We start from the raw sequence: 15,000 nt of genomic DNA on the forward strand, positions 1-15,000 counted from the left end.
CGGAACACCAATGATTACCTTTCAGTATTAATATTCTACAAGTGGTGGAGTTAGTGTTAGTATCCGCTGACTCCGGCTCTACGTACGAGAGTTATTCCACTCTGTATTTTCCCCAATAAGGAAATTAAAAAATATTAATATTGTAAGAGGTCACAGCAACTACCTGGGGGGGGGGAAACACAGATATATGTCTTTCCTATTTCCTTTCTAGCTTACTATCCTAAGCTATGATAATAATAGTAATGTATACTATTTTATGCATGTGAAAACTATCATTGAGATAAATTACCCCATACTCATTTCACTCTTTCTTTCCTTACAGGAGGAGGCTAAGGTGAAGTGTGCAGTCCTGTTCTGCAACCACAAAAGTAGGGACTTTTGTGGCCACAAGATGTGCAGGTCTCATGCCTCCTGCTCCATCGCAACTGAAACCCTGAGATATTGGGATCCGAAGGGTTGCACCGTCTGCTCGGCCTCGATGACCGAAGGATTCGGTGAAGATAACACAGAGACGACGGAGTCAAGGGATACAGCAAGGGAAAGGCTTCGGAAGTGGGTAAGAGGGTTCCAAAAGAACTCTCCGGGACCTTACCTGCCCAACGAAGCTATGAGATGCCTTCTGTTCCCTAAGGCCCAATCCGACGCGGTTGTGCCACAGTCACAGGTCAAGCCTACCTTCATCCAGCTGACGATAGAGGCTGACATCAACAAGGCACTTGAAGGCATGGACATCCATCAAGAACGGATGTCGGAGGTGTCCACAGACACGGAAAAGGAACTTCTGCAAGAAAATCCTGAAGAAGAGGTGGCCCAACCACCCACGGAGGAAGAAGGATCCGTATTAACGATAACGGGATACCCTCAGTTTTCTGTAACGGCATATCAACCTGTGCCGTCAACTTATTCGGCCTCAACTCCTCATCTCGATCCGCTGATAACCAAGGGCGAGGCGCTCCTAGGACAGCTTCAACAAATGATGGAATTGTTCCGCAAGGAACAACAAGAGATGAGGAGGGAAGCTAGAGAAGCGAAACGCTCGGGCATTCTCAGAGGCTCTCACAAGCCTATCAAAGTCTCTGACTTACCTCAATGCTCCGAAACCAACCCCTGGAGGTATGTGGAGTATATGCCCATGATGAATGGGAAACTGTACATCTCTGAGAAGATGGGGGCCAAACCCCTCGAAGATCTCCAATTCTGGGCTAACATTTCGGCTTACCCAGAATGTTATATGAGATTGCGGAATGAACCAGCATCTCGTGAGGAGACAGAACCTAAGGAGGTCAAGATCTTTGAACATGACAAGGTGCAGGCTCTCTTGACAAGTACCCTAAAGAAAGCCGGCTATACCAACTCAAAGGTTTCAGCTTTGAGCAAGAAGCACCCTACCTTCCTTGCTCCTTCCTCCAGAGCTTTCCCCTTTTTGGCCAAAGCTTTCAACTGCATGCTGAAAGCAGTTGATGCGGGCAAACCATGCCCTACGCTAGAGGAGTGCAGACCATTGTCTCTAGCTCTCCCTACCTGCGAGAAGGAATGGAACGAGGTTCATCTAAATTTCTCAGTCTCGAAACTGGATCCAGAGATAGCAGGACAACAGTTCAACGAGAACCTTCCAAAGTTGTCGCGAACATCTTCTGAGAAGGGAACAAGAGTAAAAGGAGAGACTAGCTGACTCTTTGTCTCTCCAGAACTGTATGGAGATGTGTGCAGGCCTTTCAAATACCCCAGATATGTACATGGTCCTAGCCAAGACTCACATGGCTACCCTTGTCAAGGACATGTATGCTTTCATAAAGGCTAGGAGGGCCTGTAGAGAGCATGTGTTTGCCAATGCAATGGTCAAACACGAGCCCAGGAAGTTGACCACTTCATGCATCTGGGGCACGGACCTCTTCCCAAAAGAAGTGGTCCAGGAGGTCATTGCTAAAGCCACCACGGAAAACAGGAACCTTCCCCAGAAGTGGGGCATGTCTTCCAAGAGGAAATTATCCTTTGACGCTGGTCTCCAACCCAAGAACAGGAAGACAAAGAAGCCACATGTGTCTCACAGACCTGCACAACATCCAACCGTCACCATGACCACAGTGCCCCAAATGGTTGCCCAGCTGCAAACCACCTTCCAAATGGTGCCCCAGCAACTGGTAGCTCAGTTGCCGGTATTTAATACAGGCTTTGAGAGGCACACCACTACCTTTCGCCTAGAGGCAGAGGCTCTAGAAGAGGCTCCTCAAGAAACCGCTCAAAGGGTAGAGGAGGACGTGGTCAAGGTAACAAACCTCTGGAACATCTCAGCAATGAGATGCTCCTGGTAGGAGGAAGACTCTACCACTTTCAGGATCGTTGGACCTTCGATCCCTGGGCCCACAGCCTAATCAAGAATGGACTCAGGTGGAAATGGAACAAAACTCCACCCACTTTTCCTCAGTTCTTCCAACACTCCACCCCCTTATTGGAAGAATATACCTTAGAACTCTTGAGCAAAAAGGTAATAAGGGAAACGAAGTCCATCAAATTCCAGGGAAGGCTGTTTTGTGTTCCCAAGAAGGACTCGGACAAACTCAGAGTCATTCTAGACTTGTCTCCACTCAACAAGTTCATCGAGAACAACAAGTTCCTGATGCTAACCCTACAACACAAAAGGACCCTGTTACCAGAAGGGGTGTACACAGTCTCAATAGACCTGGCAGATGCTTATTGGCACCTACCAGTCGGCCACCCCCTCTCCTCCTACATAGGATTCAGGCTACAGAAGACAAAGTATGTCTTCACAGCCATGCCCTTCGGACTAAACATAGCCCCAAGGATATTCACAAAACTCGCGGACACAGTCGTCCAACAGCTACGCTTAGAAGTCATTCAGGTACCGGCATACCTGGACGACTGGCTGGTGTGGGCAGCATACAAGACAGCTTGTCTGCAGGCAGCCACAAAGGTGATTCAGTTCTTGGATCACCTGGGTTTCAAGATCAACAACAAGAAGTCTCGCCTCTCTCCAGCTCAGGAGTTTCAATGGTTAGGAATCCATTGGAACTTGCAGTCACATCATATCTCTATTCCACTGAAGAAGACGAGAGAGATTGCGGGATCTGTCAGGAGACTACTGAAACTCAACAAGATTTCAAGATGCCAACAGGAAAGAGTACTGGGCTCTCTCCAGTTTGCAGCAGTGACAGACCCAGTGCTAAAAGCACAACTAAAAGATGCGTCAGGAGTCTGGAGAAGATACGCATCAAACGCTCGAAGAGATCAACAGAGATTTACACCGACCCGACTGCGATCGCTTCTAAGGCCGTGGTCAAAGGTCAAGAGCCTGACAAGGACAATTCCCTTGCAACCACCTCAACCTTCAGTGGTCATCCACACAGATGCCTCACCGGAAGGATGGGGAGGCCATTCCCATCAAAGGAAAGTGCAAGGGAACTGGTCGCACCAGTTCAAGACTTTTCACATCAACATTCTGGAAGCCATGGCAGTCTTCCTAACGTTGAAGAAACTATCCCCTCACAGATCAGCGCACATCAGGTTGGTCTTGGACAGCGAAGTAATAGTGAAAAGTCTGAACTGACAAGGCTCGAGATCACCTTACATCAATCACGTGATGTTAGCCATCTTTCGCTTGGCAAGGAAGAAAAGATGGCACTTATCAGCAGTTCACCTGGAAGGGTTCAGCAATGTGACGGCGGACGCTCTATCCAAGCAAAAGCCGATAGAGACAGAATGGTCCCCGAACGCAGACTCATTCTCCATCTTGGAAAAAGTCCCGGAACTGCAGATCGACCTCTTCGCAACGAGCGACAACAAGAAACTACCTCGATATGTAGCCCCTTACGAGGACCCTTGGGCAGAAGCGACGGACGCTACGTCCCTTGATTGGAACAGATGGAATCATATCTATCTGTTCCCACCAACCAACCTCCTGCTGAAGGTCCTCAACAAGCTGAGATCCTTCAGGGGAACAGCAGCAGTAGTAGTGGCCCCCAAATGGCCCAGGAGCAATTGGTTCCCTCTAGTTATAGAACTGAAACTGAAGCTGTTTCCTCTACCGAATCCAGTTCTATCCCAGCTGGTTCAGAAGTAGACTGTCTACGCTTCATCATTGAGAACCAAAACCTACATCTCATGATTTTCTCGCCTTAGCAGTCAAGAAAAGGTTCGGGATCTCAAAAGACAACATCGACTTTATAGATGAATACAAGTCAAAGTCAACCGGAAGATAATACGAATCGTCTTGGAAGAAGTGGGTTTCATTTGTGAAAACAATGAGACCGGCAGAAATCTCAATAGACTTCTGCCTTTCCTTCTTCATCTACCTTCATGAACAAGGCCTGGCTTCCACCACAATAACTATGTGTAAGTCAGCTTTGACTAGACCTCTTCTTTATGCCTTCCAGGGGGACCTATCAAACAAAATCTTCAATAAGATTCCGAAAGCATGCACTAGACTCAAACCAGCAACCCCTCCAAAGCCCATATCATGGTCCTTGGACAAAGTCTTGCACTATGCTTCGAATTTGAACAATGAAGATTGTACCCTAAAGGATCTAACATAGAAAGTGATACTCTTGTTCGCTATAGCCTCAGGGACTAGAGTTAGTGAAATAGTGGCCCTATTTAGAAATGAAGACCATATTCAGTTCACAAAAGAGGGAGAACTGAATCTTTTCCCCGATCCTACCTTTCTCGCCAAAAACGAGCTGCCCACCAAAAGGTGGGGTCCTTGGAGAATCTGCCCACTGAAGGAAGATGTCTCTCTATGTCCAGTAGAGTGTCTTAAGGTCTATCTTCGAAGAACTTCAGACTTCAAGGATGGACAGCTCTTCCTAGGTGAAACCTCAGGATCAAACTTATCCCTAAAACAACTGAGGGCAAAACTCACCTAGTTTATTCGCAGAGCGGATCCTGACAGTACACCCGCAGGTCACGATCCTGGGAAAGTTGCTTCCTCGTTGAACTTCTTTCAACATATGGACTTTGATAGACTTCGCTCATATACGGGGTGGAAATCATTTAGAGTCTTCTATAAACATTATGCGAAGCAAGTGCATGAAATAAAACACTTTGGGGTGGCAGCAGGTAGCGTTATAAAACCTGTTGTCTAGTGCTGCGATGAACAGTGGACTGTTTTGGGACTTAACAGTGTATTGGGTGAACAGGTATTAGCACATTCGAATGTAATACCTTTTAATGAAAATCACCATGGTGATTTTTGGACTATTCTATATAGGTGTAGAATCTAACCAATAACACCAGTGCCATGTGAACATTTGTACACAGTGTTAAAACATATCCAACATCTAAGTAAAATCAATCAATTAATTTCACAATAGAGTGGCATTTATGAATGACCTAATATATATGTATTTTCTTCCCTCACAGGTTAAAAATATATATACCCAGAGATGTAGATATGTTACATAGATTCTTTCTAATGATACATTTTGCTTTTTGCCTTTTTATATTTTGTCTATAAAAATAAAAAGACATGAATGTATCTGCATCTTATTCACCCTTTATGAATACGAATAAAACTATCCAGAGCCTTTTATTTTTCCTAAAATAATATTCTTGGGAGTAAAACCTCTGAAAGAACAACCAGGTAATCTTTATAAGTTTCACATTGTTCCGACAGAATGACAAACTTTGACGCCTTATAGTCGATATCTACAATTTCCCTGCAGGGGGCAGGAAGCCCTAAGTTAGTTCCAAACTTAGTGGATATGACAAATAATGGTAATGTCATATATGTAACGTCTGGGAGACCACATAAGGAACTCAGTCAAAGTAAAGGCACTTATACAAACCCACAGATATAGTACTTTCAAAGCAAAAAATCTATTTTTGGGTGATATGGCCATGTCGTCCTGATGGACCCTCCCTTCTTTCAAAAAGGAGTATACAACTACATAACGAAAGACCCCACCAAAAACTGTTCTATCTGCGGCTATCCATGCTTAAATGCAACAAGGAATAATACGCCTTAGTAGTACTGGAAGGCGATCTACCGGGTAACCTTGATAATGGCTCCCCTTCATTTCGCCACTCTTTCCCTCAAAGCGTAAAATTTATTCAGGGTGAAGATTGCCATGTATCGTATCAAGAAATACGTCCCCTGATTTTATGCGATATCCTTAAAAGTTATATTAAGGATACTCGTGCCAGGAGTTAGAATTCTGGAGACCTGTGGTTAATTCTCTGGGAGTATCACTGTAGCCAAATATCCCTTAGAAAGCTGCCTAAAGGAACCTTCCATCAGGATGACATGGCCATATCACCCAAAAATATATTTTTCGCTTTGCTCAAAATACATATATATATATATATATATATATATATATATATATATATATATATATATATATATATATATATATATATATATATATATATATATATATATATATATATATATATATATATATATATATATATAATGTCAAGTTTTTATTTGCATAGATGGTAATGAATTAGGCGCTTGTTACCTAACACTTTGGCTAGACTGGTATCTAGTATATAGAGAACTATATAAATTATTCATTTACCAACAATAAATAGAATAACTCATAATAGTAATAGATGACACGTAGGTTGGAATGTGGGTACACTCTTGAAATTGTTTAGATGGCTGAAGATGGTAAATCCATGATGACAGATCTTGCACCAGGTAAGTAAAATGGTACATCCAACAGGTCATACAAGTTAAGACAAGATGTCAAACAGGCAAGACACCATAAGGCAAGATAATGTCAAGCAAGGCAAGCAAGGTAAGGTAGAGTAGAGTGTCTGCAAAACAAATACACAAACAACAGCTTAGAACAAAAGGTCACTGTTAACTTATCACTATTAAACCATAATAACTTTACATAATAATTATTATATACATAGAACATAAGGTATACAACAAGGAGCAAATAACTTCTTACCATGTGAAAGGTTGCGAGGTTCGTAAGGTAGTGGCTATCACTTGGAAAGTAAATCAAAAGTAAACAATAAGTAATACCAAAGACACTAAAATAACGAACAGAACAACCAACGCCATCTATTAAAGCGAATGCAAACAACACCATCTATTGGATGAAAATACAACCAACACTCAGATTCTAGTTTTAAGAAAGGAAATACCTGACAAACCCCCATACCAAGAAAAACTGGAATCTTTAAATAAAACTAAAATATTCAAAATATTATATACATCGGGAAAGCATGTCGGAACACATATTATCCGACCCCTTGATATACTCAACAAGAAAATTATAAGGTTGCAGGCTAAGAGCCCATCACATTAAGCGATCATTCTTATTCCTCATAGAATCTAGATAAGTTAATGGAAGATTTTCTGTTTGCAGGATGAATTCTTTCCCATACAGATATTTCTTAAATCTTAAAATAGACCATACAATAGCGTAACACTCTTTATCAATTGTAGAGTAACGTCTTTCTGCATCTGAAAATTTCTTTCCAGCATATGACACAGGCATAAGCACATTATCACTTTCTTGCAATAAAACTGCACCAATACCATCCATGGATGCATCCGTTCGAAGATAGAAGGTCTTATTAAAATCTGGCAATAACAAAATAGGAGATCTTGTTAGAGAAGTTTTCAAATAATTGAAACTTTTAATTTGTTCATCACTCCAATTCAGAATATTCTTAAGCATAGTTGTTAATGGTGCAGAAAGAACAGAGAAATGTGGAATGAACTTGTTATAAAATCCTACAACCCAACAAAAGATCATAATTGTTTCTTTGTTTCTGGAAGGGGAAGATTTACTATATTGGCAAGTCTATTATCAAGAGGTGTTAAAGAATTGTTACCAAGAGAATATCCTAAATACTTCATTTTCTTATAAGCAAAGAAGCATTTCTTAGGGCCAACTGTTAATCCACGTTCTCTAAATCTTAACAAAACTTTTTTAAGATGAACTGTATGATCTGACCAATTATTACTATAAATAAGGACATTATCAAAATAACATGTAGTATTTTCCAAACCAGCCAAGACTTTTCTCATAAGTCTAACAAAAGTTGAACAAGCTGTGCTAAGTCCAAACAGCATCTTCTTGAATTGCATCAAACCATACTTTGTTGCAAATGCAGTATACTTCCTTCTTTCTAAAGTTATGGATACCTGCCAGTATCCTTTTGACAAATCAAGCTCTGTAAAATAGACTTTATTAGCAAGCTTATGTAAAGATTCATTCATACGTAGCACGGGTCCTGCATCAAATATGGTTATTTCATTGAGACTTCGAAAGTCAACACACAATCTCAAAGATCCATCTTCCTTCTTAACGAAGACAACTGGGGAGCAATATGGAGAATTAGATTGTTCAATTATACCCAATGATAGCATTTGATCAACCTAATTGTTAAATTCATCAGTTAAACTAATTGGAACAGGATAAGGTTTAGCACAAACTGGAATATTAGAGGTCAATTTAATATGTTCCATATATCTAGCAACTCCAGGTCTATCACTAATTACATCATGAAACTTATCCAAAACATTAACAAGTTCATCACTTTGAGATTTTTTAAGATCTTTACTTATTTGATAACTGGTTTTATCAACCTCCAGATATTCTATATCACATAGATCTGAAACAGGTTCTCCAACATTAACAACCTCAAAGTTAACATTACCAAACAAACCATTTGAAGTTTTGACCTCTTTTGAATAACATTTACAATCTTCCTTCTAAAGTACTTCAACATATTGGCATGATACAGTTTAAGATTATTTCCTATTTTTACAAAATAGTCAACTCCATTACTATGACAACGAATAATCACATAAGGTCCTTTCCACTGCATTAGAAATTTGTTTGTATTATTTGGCAACATAATTAGAACTTCATCTCCCTCAACAAACTTTCTTGGCTTTGCTTTACGATCAAAATACCCTTTATGTTTACGCAAATTTATTTCAGCATTACTAACTGCAAACTGGGCCATCTCTTACAATCGAGAACGCAGATCTGAAACATACTGGTAAGTAGTTTTGATTTCATCATCAGCATTGTTACCAGCAACCAATTCACGAAGGATTGTTATAGGGCTACGGACACTACGTCCATACAAAAGTTCAAATGGGCTAAACTTTAGAGTATCGTTGGGAATTTCACGATAAGCGAAAAGAACAACAGGAATATACCGGTCCCATTCTGTTGGATGATCACTATAAACTTTAACATATTTTTAAGTACACCATTCATCCATTCTACAGTTCCATTACATGCAGCAAGATAAGGGCTTGTGAATAAAGCTCTAATTGATAATAATCTATGTATTTCTGCCATGAGATCTGACTTAAACTGAGTTCCCCTGTCGCTTAGTATTTCATTTGGTACCCCAACTCTACAAAATACTTCTTCTAAACTTTCAGCTATAGTAATAGTATCAATATTTCTGAGAGGTACAGCTTCAGGGTAGCGTGTAGCTAAATCAATTATTGTAAGAATATACTTGTGACCACGACTTGAGGCTGGAACAATCGGACCCACAATATCAATAGCCACTCTACTGATTGGTTCAGAAACTATAGGCATTTTACACAAAGACACTTTCTTTACTCTTTTCCCAAATTTCTGACATTTATGACAAGACTTACAATATCTATCAATCTCTGCATTAGCCCTCTGCCAATAAAATTCACCAAGCACATTGTCAATAGTTTTCCTAGAAGAAAAATTACCAGAAATAAGTGATTCATGTGCAAGTTTCATAACTATCTCTCTATACTTAAGAGGAACTACAATTTGCATTTTACCAACATCTAGCTAATTTTTACTTTGCACACATTTACGATAAATCCCGTTTTTAATTACTACATACTTAACAACTCTCCCTTTGCAAGTTATTTCTTCCTCCTCCTTCAAGCTTTTCCTAACTCATTTTTACTTTGCACACATTTTCGATAAATCACGTTATTAATTACTACATACTTAACAACTCTCCCATTGCAAGTTATTTCTTCCTCCTCCAAGCTCTTCCTAATTGACTTCAGAGAATCACATGTCCACTGTTTATTACTAAAATCTACTGTATTTACTTTAACTTCAGACAAGACATCCGACAAAGCTTTTAATGTAGTTTCCCTAAGACTCTGTTTTCTGGTAACCACATTAACATGTAACTTATTTACATCTAATTCGTTATCTGGCACAGGTATTTTACTCAACAATTCTATTCCTGCCTGTATGTGATGTTTCAATCCAGGTATTAACTCAACAATTACATCAGAACATTTAATTGGTACTACGATAGCATTTACTCTACCGGAAAAGAATTTATTTCTAATGTAACATCTAATTTTGGGCAGATATATAGGAACACCCATAAAATTATACACTTTCACAGTTTTAGCCTTACTGCGATAACGTGTTGGAATCCAAGTTTCGTTAAGAACAACAGTATTACACCCAGTATCAAACAAGACCTCTACTGTTTTGTTAAAAACTCTTCCTTTCTCATCCACAATAGCATTCTTGGGTTTTTCTTCACTAGCTAGAGTGATACTGATCTTAGAAATATTTTTATTAGAAGATTTAGACTGAGCAAAATTAACAGGATTATTTGGACAATTGGGTTTAATATGCCCAATTTCTTTACATAGGTGGCACTGCAATGTTTTAAGGTTATGAACACCTACTTTATCAGATTTAGGTTGCATTCCTAACTTTGAACATTTATCAGACTTAAATTTAGAATTTCTACATTTAGTAATTCTGTGAGCAATCAGATACCTATCAGCAGCTAACGCCATTTCATGAGAATTTTTACAAACCCTTTCTAAAACAAATGTTCGCAAATCCCTTGAACTATTAGCCAAGAATTGATCCATAATCATAAAATCACAGACATCATCATAAGATTTATTGACATCCGCTAATTGCAACCACTTATCAAAATTCTGTCTTAGTCAATATGAATACTGCACAAAGCTTTCATTAGTTTCAATAAATCCCTCTCTAAATTTCTTTCGATATACCTGAGGATTGACCTGAAACGCTTTCAATAAGGCTGCCTTCAATTCCTGATAATTACTTGCAATAACAGGGTCAAGTCCACAGTACACTTTCAAAGCTCGTCCCCTTAATAATGTGCCTAATATAGTACCATAGTCTTCCTGCCCCCATTTATGAAATTCAGATAATTTCTCAAATCTATTCATGTACAAATCAATTTCATCAGTTTTCTCATCAAAGGGGGGAATTTTTGGCAAAGATATTACATTCTCGCTACCTACACCACCTATAGCACCACTATTTCTCAACTCTGCTTTGGCTAACTTATGTTTCCTGACTTCCTCCTTCTCCTCCCTTTCTCTCTTAAGACATTCCAAATTAAATATCCCATCTTTCTCCTTTTCTGCCAACTCTAACTGAAGCCTTTTTTCCTCTCTCTCAGCTACTCTATCCTCTCTAGCCTGTTGCTTTGCCTTTTCTGCCAACTCTAACTGAAACCTTTTCTCCTTTTCTGCCAACTCTAACTGAATCCTTTTCTCCTCTCTCTCAGCTACTCTATCCTCTCTAGCCTGTTGCTTTGCTATAAATTCCTCAGCTTCAGCAGTTTTCATACCAAGCTTAATAGCCTTATCCATCAAATCACTAAGATCCATAATAATGATGGGTAAGCATACAGTTAATAAAAAAAAAAAAAAACAACAACACTTCATAATAAGTATTAGCAAAACATTAAATTATGAAATATGGGTAATCATGAACTAAACTTTAAAAGTAGTACTTCAATGATTACCAATGTCTATTATGGGTTTTCCACCATCAATGACAAATTTTTCCATGTCAAAAAAAATAGCATAAAGATACTGAATACACAATAAGAATATTCAAGGTTAAGAAAACAATCGGAACTTAAAAGAACATTACACTAACATTGCCCCTAACAAGCCCTGCAATCATTAAGATTGGATTAGCTAGAATTAATAGGATAACGATGCAGTTTCTAATTCACTTCCCGACCTCAACCTGTTCCTAGTACCTAATATGACTACACGAACAAATACAAATTTATATTGCATCGCAACGAGAATTTATTCCACTTTAAATAAAGCGCTTTCACACGACAACTCACCAGACACAAAAGAAACAATATAGACAGAACTTTACCTTAACTACAGTGGTATTACTTCCAGTGATAGGCCACAAACCTTGCAGAACACTTAAATGAAATCCACCAACCTTCGCAGGTAATGAAGTTCACATAGTTGTCACCAGTAAACTATAAATATAAATTATACACAAGTTAAACAGTCTAGCAACTCTGCAAATGACCCTACTCACAGTACCAATTATCAAGCTTTTATTTGCATAGATGGTAATGAATTAGGCGCTTGTTACCTAACACTTTGGCTAGACTGGTATCTAGTATAAAGAACTATATAAATTATTCATTTACCAACAATAAATAGAATAACTCATAATAGTAATAGATGACACATTCGTTGGAATGTGGGTACACTCTTGAAATTGTCTAGATGGCTGAAGATGGTAAATCCATGATGACAGATCTTGCACCAGGTAAGTAAAATGGTATATCCAACAGGTCATACAAGTTAAGACAAGATGTCAAACAGGCAAGACACCAAAGGGAGAGATAATGTCAAGCAAGGCAAGCATGGTAAGGTGGAGTAGAGTATCTGCAAAATAAATACACAAACAATAGCTTATAACAAAAGGTTACTGTTAACATATCACTATTAAACAATAATAGCTTTACATAACAATTATTTACATAGAAAATAAGGAATACAACAAAGAGCAAATAACTTCTTACCATGTGAAAGGTTGCGAGGTTCGTAAGGTAGTGGCTATCACTTGAAAAGTAAATCAAAAGTAAACAATAGGTAATACCAAGGGCACTAAAATAACGAACAGAACAACCAACGCCATCTATTAAAGCGGAAGCAAACAACACCATCTATTGGATGTAAAAACAACCAACACTCAGATTCTACTTTTAAGAAAGGAAATACCTGACATATATATATATATATATATATATATATATATATATATATATATATATATATATACATAACATATATACATATATATACATATATATACATATATATATATATATATATATATATATATATATATATATATATATATATATCTATATATATACATATATATACATATAATACATATAATACATATAATACATATATACATATATATATATATATATATATATATATATATATATATATATATATATATATATATATACATATATACATATATATATACATATATATACATGTAAATATCACCCACGAACGGCATTTAATACCGAATTCTATCTTGGGAATATATATCCACTTGGAATACATTTTATGGTAACAGCTTCTGGCCGGGTGGAGATTCGAACCCCCACCTTATAGCTCAGTCGGTAGAGCCGTTGCTGGTATGGTTTCCGGCCCACAGGTGGGGGTTCGAATCTCCACCCGGCCAGAAGCTGTTACCATAAAATGAATTCCAAGTGGATATATATTCCCAAGACAGAATTCGGTATCAAATGCCATTCGTGGGTGATATATATATATATATATATATATATATATATATATATATATATATATATATATATATATATGGATCTAGGACAACCGCCCCCGAGACAACTACCCCCAGGACAGTTGCCCCACGACAACTGCCCCCAGGACAATTGCCCCACGACAACTGCCCCCAGGACAATTGCCCCCGTAGAACTACTGCCCCCCGGAAAATTGCCCCCCATATTGCCATTTACGTAATTACTTTTTAGTAACAATTTATGAAGATATTCTTCCTAATTACATAATTGGTCATTGAAGAAATAATTGTATCTATTTCCTAAATTTATTACCATTTATGTAGTTATTTCCTAATTAGGTAATCGGTCGTACGAGTTATAGTTTATTTTCGAAAGCTATCGCCAATTGGCTAATTCTGTATAGTCAAAAAAAAAAAAAAAGTAAGAAGGATCCAGTGTCTAATCGGTCGTACGAGTTATAGTTTATTTTCAAAAGAAATACAAGAAGTAACATAACCCATCATGGAGTTCGTCAAAAGTGAACGTGGAAAAATGAAGCTTATTTATGAAAGATATATCTATGTGAAGTAGAAGGAATTGGCAAATAATGTTACATCTTATGAATGTGAAAAACGCCGCCATAATAACTCTAAAGCGAAAGTAAAAGTTTGTGAAAATGAAGTAGTTGGCTATGTAAATGATCATACCCATGCTGTTGACCAACCCCGCCGTGAAGTCTTGTTAGTACAACAGGAAATAAATCTATTGCTACCGAAGAGACTGCACAGCAAATAATTTCCCAAACAGTTGAGTCTATATCAAGCGATGCTGCAACTCAGCTACCGCCGGTGTGACATATTAGTCGTGCAATAAGGCGCTACAAACAAGCTGCTGGCGCTCCTCATCCCATCCCATCAAACCTAACAGACATGGTCATTCCTTCCGAGTACAAGAAAACTTCTAGTGGTGAAGATTTTCTTCTTTATGATAGTAGATTGATTGAGCAGCATATCCTCTTATTTTCAAAACCAACAAACATTAGCCTTCTGGAGACATCAGATAATTGGTTTGGTGATTGTACCCGAGTTATTTTACCAATTGTAGCCTACACTATTCATTGCTTAACTTCTGAAAGAGTTATTCCGTGTGTGTATGCTCTGCTACCAAATAAACGACAAGCAGCATATGAAGATATCCTTCAAAATCTCCTCACTATAAACCCTAGACTTAATCCAAAGACCTTCCTAATAGACTTTGAACAAGCTGCTAGGAGTGCTATTGAAGAGATCTTCCCCAACGTAACTGTTAAAGGATGTTTTTACCACTTATCTCAAAGCATATACCGTAAGGTGCAAAATGAAGGTCTCCAAACTAAATTCAAACTGACGCCTATTTTTCCTTGCAAATACGTATGATTCCTGCATTAGCGTTTGTTCCCGCAGAAAAAAAAGTTATTGA

The 15,000-nt window shown here is 38.3% G+C and overlaps 1 protein-coding gene and 1 pseudogene across 1 annotated transcript in view; both read right to left on the reverse strand.

Annotated features, from left to right (window-relative positions):
* The window catches only part of LOC137639999 (phenoloxidase-activating factor 2-like), a 173,310-nt gene that overhangs the window by 72,533 nt on the left and 85,777 nt on the right, over positions 1-15,000 (reverse strand). The gene's annotated exons all lie outside the window — the stretch shown is intronic.
* On the reverse strand, positions 7,275-11,620 carry LOC137638965 (uncharacterized; annotated as a pseudogene).

This window comes from Palaemon carinicauda, chromosome 4 (assembly GCF_036898095.1).
Source record: "Palaemon carinicauda isolate YSFRI2023 chromosome 4, ASM3689809v2, whole genome shotgun sequence".
Classification (NCBI taxonomy): domain Eukaryota; kingdom Metazoa; phylum Arthropoda; class Malacostraca; order Decapoda; family Palaemonidae; genus Palaemon; species Palaemon carinicauda.